The sequence below is a fragment of the Schistocerca serialis genome, chromosome 1 (genome assembly GCF_023864345.2).
Source record: "Schistocerca serialis cubense isolate TAMUIC-IGC-003099 chromosome 1, iqSchSeri2.2, whole genome shotgun sequence".
Classification (NCBI taxonomy): domain Eukaryota; kingdom Metazoa; phylum Arthropoda; class Insecta; order Orthoptera; family Acrididae; genus Schistocerca; species Schistocerca serialis.
The window spans coordinates 1,256,883,123-1,256,895,733 of record NC_064638.1 but is presented as its reverse complement, the minus strand read 5'-3'; positions in this window follow the sequence as shown (position 1 = coordinate 1,256,895,733).

The following is a 12,611-nucleotide window of genomic DNA, read 5'->3' as shown; positions in this document are numbered from 1 at the left end:
TGATGAGTTTCCGACAGTCATCTGCAGTTTCCTAGATGCAAAGTGAATTTCATTCCTAACTAATGTCAATGTCACTATTGTAACTATGTGGACTGTGTTTACGTTTCTCTTTTTTTTTTTTGCTCGTTTTCATTTGAAGTAGTTTTTGAATTTTTGGCGTGCTCTGTCTCTTATCTTTATCCTATCTATTCTGATCCTGAACACTTTATATGGTAAAGGCGAAAACTCGTATACCTCTCTCTCTCTCTCTCTCTCTCTCTCTGTTTGTCTGTCTCTCTCTGTCTGTCTGTCTGTCTGTGTGCGTGTGTGTGTGTGTGTGTGTGTGTGTGTGTCCGAGCGAGAAAAAGAGACAGAGAGAGAGAGAGAGAGAGGGAGGGAGAGAGAGCGAGAGAGAGACAGAGACGAAGATTTCCTGTTTTATTAAGTGAAAGAGGGAAAGTAGAGTAATGTGTATCATGGGTTTTCCGTATTGAAATGTACAGCGTGATTCAAAAAGAGAGCACATATTACAGTCGTTTATCATAGACAAACTGTGAGAGACAGAAACAGATTGCGCACGTCACTGGATAGAAGAAGGCTCGAAGTTTTATGTACGCTCAGGCATTGTACTACACACTCAACATCGGCACCATGCGTTGCACGAGAAACATCGACTCTGTAGTCCATTTCACTTCACACACGTTTCAGCACGTCCCTGTTTACTGAATCGACAGATTCAACAATTCGATTTCTCAGCTATTGAAGAGTAGCTGCCACAGGTGAGAAAAAGACTCTGTCTTTTATGTACCCCAACAGAAACAAATCGCAAGGTGTGAGGTCCAGCAGCGAAAGCACTGAACAAGATCTTGTTATCCACATCATCCTAACCAACGATGTGGGACCGTATTGTTAAGACAATATCACATCTCAGTGTGAAAGTGAGACGGGGTGCCGTCATGCATGAAAATTAAATCAACTGAATATTCGTGAAGTTGAGGAAGCAACCAGTTTTGTAACATCTCCAGGTGTAACATTCTTGTCACTGTTTCCTGAGCAATAATGATAAGTCGTTCGGAAAGAGTGTCCTCTACCATATCCGGAGAACTGAAACGAAAACTCGTACCTTCTGTTATAATCACCGGGACGAAATAGCTGTAGTAACTGCAAATTGTAATTCTTCATATGCAGGGGTAGTTTCAGAACACGCCACACCAATGTTTGAGGAAGTTGAAGTTCCTGGCCTGTCCGTCCTGTGGATATCCGAGGGCTCCGTGTGAACGCATCTCGGGTACAGTCGACATTTTCGTCAGGTGTGTGTGACCGTCCAGTGCTCTTCCCGTTACATATGTAACCAGCCTCAAAAACGTTTTACGCTACTCATAAATTTGCTTGTGCAGAGGCAGCTTCTTGCTGGATCAACGGTTGGAATCCATGTTGCACTTGAACAATGGATTGATTTAGCACAAATTCCATCACACAAAATTATCTCTCTTGTGGTATAGTCACAGTATGGCTACAAACAAGTAAGAATATGTTTCTATCTTTTTTAGTTTGTCTGTTATAAACAACTGAAGTCTGTTACTTCTTTTTGAATCACCAGATGTTACTAACTTTAAAATGTCAATGTAAAATTCCTTGCTGCTAGTAGCACGAACTCTCTGGTTCTTTGCGTGTCACATATTAAAATGTAAAAGTGCTTGAGAGCTAACTTCTGTTTCAGTTCTTCTCGTACCGAGACTTAAACTCGCTTCTTGATTAACTTCATTGTGATTAGTGGTTTCAGGAATTACTGCAACCAATCGCCATTTTTTCTTCAATTTTTATTTATTCATGACCAATTTCGAATCGCCTGGCGATTCATCATTAGATGATACAATTTAGTTTGGAGTATTGTGCGGGTCGTGCATCTGTGGCAAATACAGAGACGAAAAAGTGAGCACTGTGTGGGGGAAGAATATTAAGATTGTAAGATTAATTTGATGGTATTACTCACTGTTTCTATTTTTGTTGCAAGCACTGCTCTGGAAAACATAATGTATGCTTGCCAGTCTCGTTACATTATGTTTTACAGAGCAGTGCTTCTATATTTGCCACAGATGCAAGACCCCCACAATACTCCAGACTAAATTGCATCATCTAATGATGATCGCCAGGCGATTCGAAATTGGTCATGAATAAATAAAAACTGAAGAAAAAAAGGCGATTGGTTGCAGCAATTTCTGAAACTTTTAACAAGACAGTCGCAGTGTTCCAAATCCAATATGGATAAAAGTTACATTATGATTGTTCAGGTATGATATTTGGGGGGATAATAAAAAGTGTTGTCTTACATGCGTGTTCTTATTGATTAATATCAAGTGATCCTTGACCTTGATTCTAAAGACTACGTTGCAGTATCATTCCCTGTGATATATGGAATGAACCGAACAGGCTTCAACTATTCAAATATAATTCAATTAATGAACCTTCAGCTCTATTTGCATTTTTATTCATGATCATATCTTGCGTCAATTAAAGAAACCAGATTAATTGTACCATAAAGCTCACGTATCTCACGTGTGCAGCTATTCTGCCTCCTGTCTATGTGCTCTTTTATGTAATCTGCCTAATACGTACTACATAATAACCTCCTGGAATACTATTCTGAGCGGCCTAGACGTTTCCTGCCGACTGATTCCAAAAACCTTTCCTGCAGGATCCTGGCTTTCGATTATTGTTTCTTGGTCGTCATACATTCAAGAATGCAGTCCTCGGTGTCCTGTTCAATTCGGCAGCGCATTCATCGCTAGTTCCTTCCAGTTGAAACTTCCATTGAAACTGACATAAATAAAATAACATACTATTTCAACTATAGCACTTGTAAAGCAAGAAACTATAGTAAATACCATACAGTTAGTGTTGTGTTACGAAGTGTTTTCCAAGAAACTGAGAGAATATGAAAATTTTGTTCCTGTGATAGTTTGTGACTGGCACGAGTTTTGAAGATTTAAAAACTCTTAGAAATCTTGATGAACTAAATTTACTGAGAAATTTCTGTCAATCTATAAATATAAGCACGTACAGCGTGTGTGTTAACAAAGGACACCGTGAAAGACTTAGTTTTAGCGTACAATTGAGAGTAACTGAACGTTTGTATGAACTGACGTGAGCAAGATATGAAGGTCCAGTCACAGCTTTTACTCGTATTTTGGGGGTTTTTCCGCTAGCCAGAACCCGGATGGGGAGATAAAAATCAATTAAGGCCCTGAGTATAATCCATAACTTTAAATTGAAGACTTTTATATTTACTACGAACAAGCTTTCGTAAATTACGTATCCTACTATATGTTAGTGATCCATTGACACTTCAATACTTAAAAGTGCCTATAGTTGATAGAGATGAAATTTTCTTTTTTGACTTAATTCTCGGGAGACAATTATGTAATATTTCCTTTTATAATAAAATAGAGGCTTTTATAATTTATAAGCTCAGGAGGTGAAACTTATGGAAGTATCTTCTTTGTTTTTTCATTTGCAGGATTCTCTCGTCACTTCGTGGGTTATATGTTCTCATCCTACCCTCTTTCTCAACGGATGTGTTTAGTTACGTAAGTTATTGTTTTGGAGAATATAATAACTAGGATCAATTAGACACATTGTATATGATTATTTAATTCATTGTCAGTAATGGTATATTTCTATTTTAACAGCTCATACTTTCTAAGTGTCGATGAACTTGTTTGACGACTAAGCCGGCCGGAACGTAATCTGGTTAGCCGCCGTTACTACTACCTGAATGAGATAACTAATAACTGCAGTAATTATATAGAACCTGTTTCTTATGTTTTTTTTTAAATCACAAAGTCCGATGCAACAATGCGGAAAGACTGGCGCACATTAAAGTATTTAAAATTCACATTTGTGGAATAACTATCCAATCCAGTTACTTCTGAAATACAATATTCGTTGTTTTTCATTTAACACTTAATCTAGGCTGTCCATTTTATAGATGGAAAATTCTACAACAGACTGATGTCAGAGATGTAAGCACCTTTGTGCGTCTGTTCGACTGTTCTTCTTGAAAACTGAAATGTCCTGTGTTTCTTTTCTGATCATGAGGAACGATTCGCTCCTGAAGAGACCTACGGTAGACTTCTGCTAGAAGAGTGGCAAGTTATTTCTCATATTCTACAGAGTGTATCATAATTAATGGCGTAAACGCTTGCAGTTGAAAGGACACGATACTAGAAGCAAAAGAGTCTCAGTAAACATAGGAGCGAAAATGCTTACCTTAAGCGTTACGAGCAATTTTTCATCTTCGATGCCGTGAAACAAATCTCTTCTACTGCAAGTTCGTTGCTTTCCATATTTTGGGAACTGGTAGTACGGACCAAAATAAGGAAAAAATGTCCAGTAAATATGTGCTCTAAAATGCATTATTTAAGAGCTATGTGCACTTGTTCATCTCTGCTACTTTGAAACATAATTCTCTTCTAATGTTCAAGTCAAAAAATCAAATCAAATGGCTCTGAGCACTATGGGACTTAACTTCTGAGGTCATCAGTCCCCTAAAACTTAGAACTACTTAAACCTAACTAACCTAAGGACATCACACACATCCATGCCCGAGGCAGGATTCGAACCTGCGACCGTAGTGGTCGCGCGGTTCCAGGCTGTAGCGCCTAGAACCACTCGGCCACTCCTGCCGGCATAATGTTAAAGTGCTCGTACCTTTTAAGGTATGCGTCTTAGGGCATATGTTTGCTGGTTATTTTTTTTCTTATTTTGACCCATACTAACTGTTCCAAAAACATGGAAAGCAAAGAACTTGCAGTATAATGGATTTGTTTCACAGTATCGAAGATGAAAATTTGCTCATAGCTCTAGTTATGCATCTTTGACCCTTTGTTTACTGAGACGTTTTTGCTTCTAGTATCGCGTACTTTCAGGAGTATGCGTTTCCTCCAATAATTATCATACACCCTGTACGTAGAATCAAACACCCGCCATGTCTAGTAGCCTTTCCTCTGTTGTTTCTCTATCCCTTGGTCATTTCTTGCGATATCTGTCACTTTGTCGTTCGTGCGACGATTTGAGGAATGAACTACAGTCTGATCTTCCTCTGTGAAAGTCAGTATTTCGGTCATTTCTGCGTCCTTCTCTATTTAAGTACCATTATGGTCACAGAGCATTTGGACAAATGCCTTCAATCCGTATACTAATTTAATATAAGACGAGAACTTAGGATTTTCTCTCAAGCAGGTAACTAGAGTTTTGCTTTCGTATTCTCTGAATGCTTAACGCAGATCGGTCCTTACGCAAATTTTAGCTTCGTTTCGTTTTTACGAGTATTTACCTGCGAGGCACTGGCTACGTTTAAACCTACAGTGAATCTCTCTTTGCTTTGGAAGCAGCTTCTTAACACAGCTGGCGAACCATGGTGGGTCTCCTTCATCCCTCACAATTGTAGTCGGGACGTAGTCTAAAGCGTATTGTACGATGCTTTTGAACTTTTCTCATTGACGCCCAACATTGTCAGTGGTTGGGTTGAAATGTTCGTAAAGACCTGTCAAGTAATCTGAAATCTGTCTCTTGTCGCTCTTGCTAAACAGAAAGATCTTCCTGCTTTTCTTTGCATTCCTCTTTACAGTTGTATGCTGTAACGACTTTATGATTCCCAGTTCTAGACTAACTCAGTTGATAAGTTAGGGTCTGTTTATCACTACCAGGTTTAAAATATCTTAACGAATCAGTTCTCTTATTAACTATGCAAGGTAATTTTCGGCTAAGGCACTTAGGAATTTTCACATATTCTTTGTCCCTACTACCAGTCCTTATCGCTTGAGTGTCCGGGGTGACACAGTTTCCCAGTTGACGCAATAAATATCCCTAATTATGCTATTTTTGAACCAACTTTGACAAACGACGTTGTTCTCAACGCTTTCTTCAAGAATTATAAATTCCTGATGGTCAGTCAAAGTGACTGCTCGTTAATGGAGTCGGGTGATGCTTTATTTAACCTTTTCTAATTCCGTATTATTATCTAAGAGAAACGCAGCTTTTGTCTGCAAGCTTGAAACATTATCCTCTTGCCGACAGCCCATAACCTTTGTTATGAGTGTCAGTTCGTAAGACGAATTATACTTTTGTCGCGCTAGGAGAGTGGCGTAGTGCGCTTTCTATAAGGTGCACTCAAATGAAAACAAGACAGACGGAAAGAAAATATGTAAACTGTTTCCGCATGCGCAACCGTGAACACTTTTTCATGAAGGGAAATGTATTAACAGTTATGGCGATTACTTTTGTAATGATAAAAAGTTTATTTATTTTTTCAATACGCCTTACTTTCATTCGTATGCATCTTATAGTCTTATGGGATATTTAAAACTAATGGAATCAGTCAACTGTCCATTAATTGTGTTGGTGATAATGAAAACTCATTTTGTGCTTAACTTTTATTAGGAACTTGTTATTCATTTTGTCACGGGCCTTTACGAAATCTATTAACACAAAGTCCAATTTGGTGTACCTCGACCCATTTAGGCGAATGACGACGTACCATTCTGTTAGAATATTCGAGATGTTCTCCGACGTTGCGCCACTATCCCTAATGTGGCCATACAAATTACCCAAATCTACGTTTAGTCAAGATATTTGCCTAAAGTTTTGCATAGGTTTGACTAACCTATCTTTGAGAATTAAAACAAAATTCCATCAGCACAGTACACAAGCCAGTTATTGATTAAGAAAGTCTCATTGCACATCTTCGTGAGAACTATCCAAAGAAACACAAATCTGATAATGAGACTGTCGAAGCTTGCCATTTTATTTCTCAAGAATAGTTTTTTGTTATTTACGAATCTTTAGCTGCAGTTGGTTACCTATAGTTTTCAATATTATGTCACTCCTTTATTAATTTTGTTAATTATTGAAGTTAACGATGCATCTTCCCTACCCAAGGCTGTTAGAGAGTCCGTTGATAAGTTCACATATTATTGTCTCTGTGTTTCTAATAGTCCCTTTCTGTACATCATTTGTCTGTTAAATGTGAATTCATCTGTCGTTCCGCTCTTTATTCTTCCATTGAGAAGTGAAATGGCGATGCTCTTCGGTTTTTTCAGTTGTTAGTATTCCATACTCTTACTAGTTAGCGTTGGGTGACGTGTTGATTTTCGTTCGTATCATTGCCATGATAATTTCACAAAGACCTGAACTGATATTCGCTGGGTTTCTGAAATCCACCCGCCTTGCCCCTACCAAATATTAAAGTAAGATACTAACATTTCGCACAGTTGTGCTATTGCGTTCTCTGGTCACCAGACTGATGCATTCGCATCCACCTCTCCAAAACTACTACCATCAGATATGAATCACAAAAATCTGAGTATTCGTTTGCCACATTCCTCTTCCTTAGTGCATTTTTCAATTCAACTCGAATAGCCTACAGGAAGCAAAGCGGTCCCGAAATACAAGAGCCATATTTTGGCGCAGGTAATAAAACTCTGGCTACGAGGAATAAAACTAGAATGCTCGCCATTATTAGAGTTCGTGGAAATGTGCACTCTGTTATTGGAATGAATCTTAATCTACGCTACATAACTGTCCAGTAATACAATAACATTTTCCCGATACTCGCTAAAATTTAATTTTGAGAGCTGTTCTTCTCTTCTCGAAACTCAGTTAAATTCCTATGTCGCCACGTATTTACCTGTAGTTTTTAATATATCATGTCAAAAAAATAGGTTTTAGCACAACGCGGTGTTTGCATCTGAATTCATCTGGATATTTGGTACTAGAAGGTATGCAGTGGTTCTTCGTTTTCTATCATCGCCTTCGTTTTGCAGCCAATATACTTAATAATTTTTCGTGTTACAGTGAAATTCGTCGTACTTCTTAAGAATCACATAACAACCAATAATAAGTTGCATTTTGTTAGGAGTACCTCTCGCAACTAGGGTACGTCTACGTGCGAATCCTATATACACAAATAGTTTTTGGACGTCTTTATTTTTAGGACAAACTACATTCTATTGAACATCACAGTGATCACCTTGTAATCTCGCTTGGAATATGGTCATCTAAACCCGGGGATCTGCTCAGCGGGTTCATATTTCTCGTTGTTTTAGGGAGGCTACCATTTACAGCATTTAAATACTGTTGAAAAATCCTGCTTTGTTACGATGACTGTATGTCACTTTATGAACACTACGAGTTTCGATCAAACAACAGATTATCCTGAGGTATAACGAAACAACATTCATGTTTTTTTAACTTCAAGATGTATTATATTTGACCGAAACTTTTAGTTTTTATAGAGTGGTATTGACCAACTGTATTACATCAATATTTTTAAAAAAATACTCGTTGATATCTATTTGCGTCTCAAGGGCATCCACGTTTGATCGAGGCGAGTCTGTACGAACTTTCTTGTCCTATATCGCGTAGCTTCTCGTTAGACTCCTTTCCTCCCGTTTCTCCAGTTGTTGGGACATGTAGTTTACACTCTTCCTGCCAAGAAGAACAGTTTTGTCCGTATGTGTTATTGTTCTTTTAGGTTTTTATATTGATCTAAGTTGTTTTCGACTGTATTAAATTATTTTTAACATCTTATTCTCCAGAATGTGTTCTATATGATGTTATGCTGCTACGTAATAGTATGAACAGGATCTACCTCCAGTGATAATTCTGACACGGTTCAACAGTATATATATTTGCGTGTCTCTAAAATCAATCACTGTTGCGGTCAAAACTCTGTGCACTGACCCATAAAGTGATATTTCATTCACAGACTGTACTAGCACATCGGTACTTCCTGAACTCACAATGACAACATTCTACATATGGCCTTGACTTTGATACCAGTGTATATGTTAAGTATATTACTGTCTGGAAATATGGTACACACGCACCGGTTACGTGTGTAAATGTTGAGTAGATGCCACGTGCTGTGTATGGACCAGCAACTATTCTAACAAAGGAACCTCCCCACCGCACCCCCCCCCCCCCCCACCTCAGATTTAGCTATAAGTTGGCACAGTGGATCGGCCTTGAAAAACTGAACACAGATAAAACGAGAAAACAGGAAGAAGTTGTGTGGAACTATGAAAAAATAAGCAAAATATACAAACTGAGTAGTCCATGCGCAAGATAGGCAACATCAAGGACAGTGCGAGCTCACAAGCGCTGTGGTCCCGCGGTTAGAGTGAGCAGCTGCGGATTGAGAAGTCCTTAGTTCAACTCTGCCCTAGAGTGAAAAGTTTAATTTTTTATTTTCAGACAATTACCTAAGTGCAGACACTCACACATAACAACTTTCCTCTCCAAAATTCCAGGACATGTTCAGATTCGCTTGGATATATGCAGGATTTGACGGTCTACACAAGTAAAAATTTGAAAATGTTTCGCTTTGTAATATATGGCGCTGCAGTAGTCAAAAGCGTATAAGTACGTGGTTTTACGTAACATTCCGCCAGTGCGGACGGTATTAGCTTCGTAATTTACCCGTGTTAGAATGGATCGTTCACCAATTGCGGAAAAGGTCCATATCGTATTGATGTATGGCCGTTGTGATCAAAATGCCCAACGGGCGTGTGCTATGTATGCTGCTCAGTATCCTGGGCGACATCATCCAAGTGTCCGGACCGTTCGCCGGATAGTTACGTTATTTAAGGAAACAGGAAGTGTTCAGCCACACGTGAAACGTCAACCACGACCTACAACAAATGATGATGCCCAAGTAGGTGTTTTAGCTGCTGTCGCGGCTAATCCGCATATCAGTAGCAGACAAACTGCGCGAGAATCGGGAATCTCAAAAACGTCGGTACTGAGAATGCTGCATCAACATCGATTGCACCCGTACCATATTTCTATGCACCAGGAATTGCATGGCGACGACTTTGAACGTCGTGTATAGTTCTGCCACTGGACACAACAGAAATAACGGGACGATGACAGATTTTTTGCACGCGTTCTATTCAGCGACGAAGCGTCACTCACCAACAGCGGTAACGTAAACCGGCATAATATGCACTATTGGGCAAAGGAAAATCTACGATGGCTGCGAAAAGTGGATCATTAACGACCTTGTCAGGTTAATGTATGGTGCGGCATTACGAGAGGAAGGTTAATTGGCCCCCATTTTATCGATGGCAATCTAAATGGTGCAATGTATGCTGATTTCCTACATAATGTTCTACCGATGTTACTACAAGATGTTTCACTGCGTGACAGAATGGCGATGTACTTCCAACATAATGGATGTCCGTCACATAGGTCGCGTGCGGTTGAAGCGGTATTGAATAGCACATTTCATGACAGGTGGATTGGTCGTCGAATCATGGCCCGCACGTTCACCGAATCTGACATCCCCGGACTTCTTTCTCTGGGGAAAGTTGAAGTGTATTTGCTGTCGTGATCCACCGACTACGCCTGACAACATGCGTCAATGCATGTGTGAACATTCCGAAAGGCGAACTACTCGCTGTTGAGAGGAATGTCATTACATGTGTTGCCAAATGTATTGAGGTTTTCGGACATCATTTTGAGTATTTATTGCATTAATGTGGTATTTACAGGTAATCACGCTGTAACAGCATGCGTTCTCAAAAAAATGGGTCAAATGGCTCTATGGGACGTAGCTTCTGAGGTCATCAGTCCCATAGAACTTAGAACTACTTAAACCTAACTAACCTAAGGACATCACACACATCCATGCCCGAGGCAGGATTCGAACCTGCGACCGTACTGGTCGCGCGGTTCCAGACTGTAGCGCCTAGAACCGCTCGGCCATCCCGGCCGGCATGCGTTCTCAGAAATGATAAATTCACGAAGGTACATATATCACATTGGAACAGCCAAAATAAAATGTTCAAACGTACCTACGTTCTGTGTTTTAATTTAAAAACCTATCTGTTACCAACTGTTCGTCTAAAATTGTGAGCCATATGTTTGTGACTCTTACAGCGCCGTCTATCACAAAGTGAAAAAAGTGGTCCAACTAAAACATTCATATTTCTTTACGCACTACACGAACATGTAATAAAAAATTGGGGTTCATATATAAAAAAACGCAGTTGATATCCGTTTGACCTATTGCGGCGCCATCTAGCGGGCCAACCATAGCGCCATATGGTTTCCCCCTGCAAGCTAGACAAGTCCCATTCAAACCCGAAAAGACTTTCAAGACTTGTTACGCCGGGAAAGCCTACGTAGTCCCATTCATTGTAGTTTTTTCGTTTGATGCTTATCTCGTGAGATATTTGGCCAGGTCACGATCAATGGACCACCCTCTATAGTGCTATCCTTATGACGAAGGCAGTGGACCTCTAAACATGTGGAAGTATGTGGGGGACACTGAATATCGCCACTGGCAAATCTCCCACAAGGTTGTTTACCTGTCTGCCTACCGTATACTGCTAGAATGCGATGTGCAGTATGTTGTCGTCCATTGGCAACAATCCTTCTTTATCTGGGGGTCACATGAAATTTGTTGTCAACATTTCAATACTTGTTTTGCATTAGTGTAACTCTCTGGCTGGTTTTGGAGAACATCACATTATATCATATCCTTTGCTGGTACTATCTGGACCTGCTTAAGCCGTAGCTCTGTTCATACTCTTTGTAAATATTCCTGCTGCTCTCTGTCATCAGCGTGTACTGTGCTGAGTTGTTTGTAAAACCGTGCACCAGACAGCCTGGCTACGTGAGAAGAAGTCAGCTGCTACTTTCGCCTCCCGGTTTATGTGCCTTATGTCTATGGTGAACTGGCCGATAAAATAAAGCTGGCGGAGTTGTAGAGGGGAACAGCTTTGCTTGTGTTTTCTACAGGCAAAGATCATAGGTTTATGATCCGTACAGATTTAGAAAGTCCTGCTCTTGACGTACGGGCGAAAGTGTCGCACGGCTTGGGAAATGGCTAATAATACCCGGTAAGTCCACTCAGTTAGAGTGTCCGCTAGTTTACGATAGTGCTAGAGAGCTGCGCCGATTCCTTACTGTCGAGCGTACACCTCTTTCGCTAGCCCCGCGTCATGAACTGCATAACCAAAGAAACTGCTTTTTGCAGGTCAGCTTTTACCTTTTCGAAGGATCGTTGAATTTCTGTTGACCTTGGTGGAGTGTCAGCGTTGTTACCTGACAGTGCTGCCATCTGCGCTGCTTACACTTCTACTTCCCCCCCCCCCCACCCCCACCCCCCACCCGCAGTAGATATCGAGGGTAAAAATTCAAGACTCCCAGGAATCTTCTTAACTGTTGACTATCCATAGGGCATGGTATGTCGTTGAAGAAGTCCACCTTGCCTTTTAACGGATAAATTGTTCAAATGGCTCTGAGCACTATGGGACTTAACATCTGAGGTCATCTGTCCCCTAGACTTAAAACTACTTAAACCTAACTAACCTAAAGACAGCACACACATCCACGCCCGAGGCAGCATTCGAACCTGCGACCGTAGCAGCAGCGCGTCTCCAGACCGAAGCGCCTAGAACCGCTAGGCCACAACGGCCGGCAAAGGATAAATCCCAGACGCCGCAACTTAACGCCCAAGGAATGTCACTTGCTTCTGTTGTAGAGCACAATTTGCTCTATTGACTGGTATACCACATTTGCGTATTATGACGAACACTGTTCTCGTGCAGTGCTGTCGTCTTGGG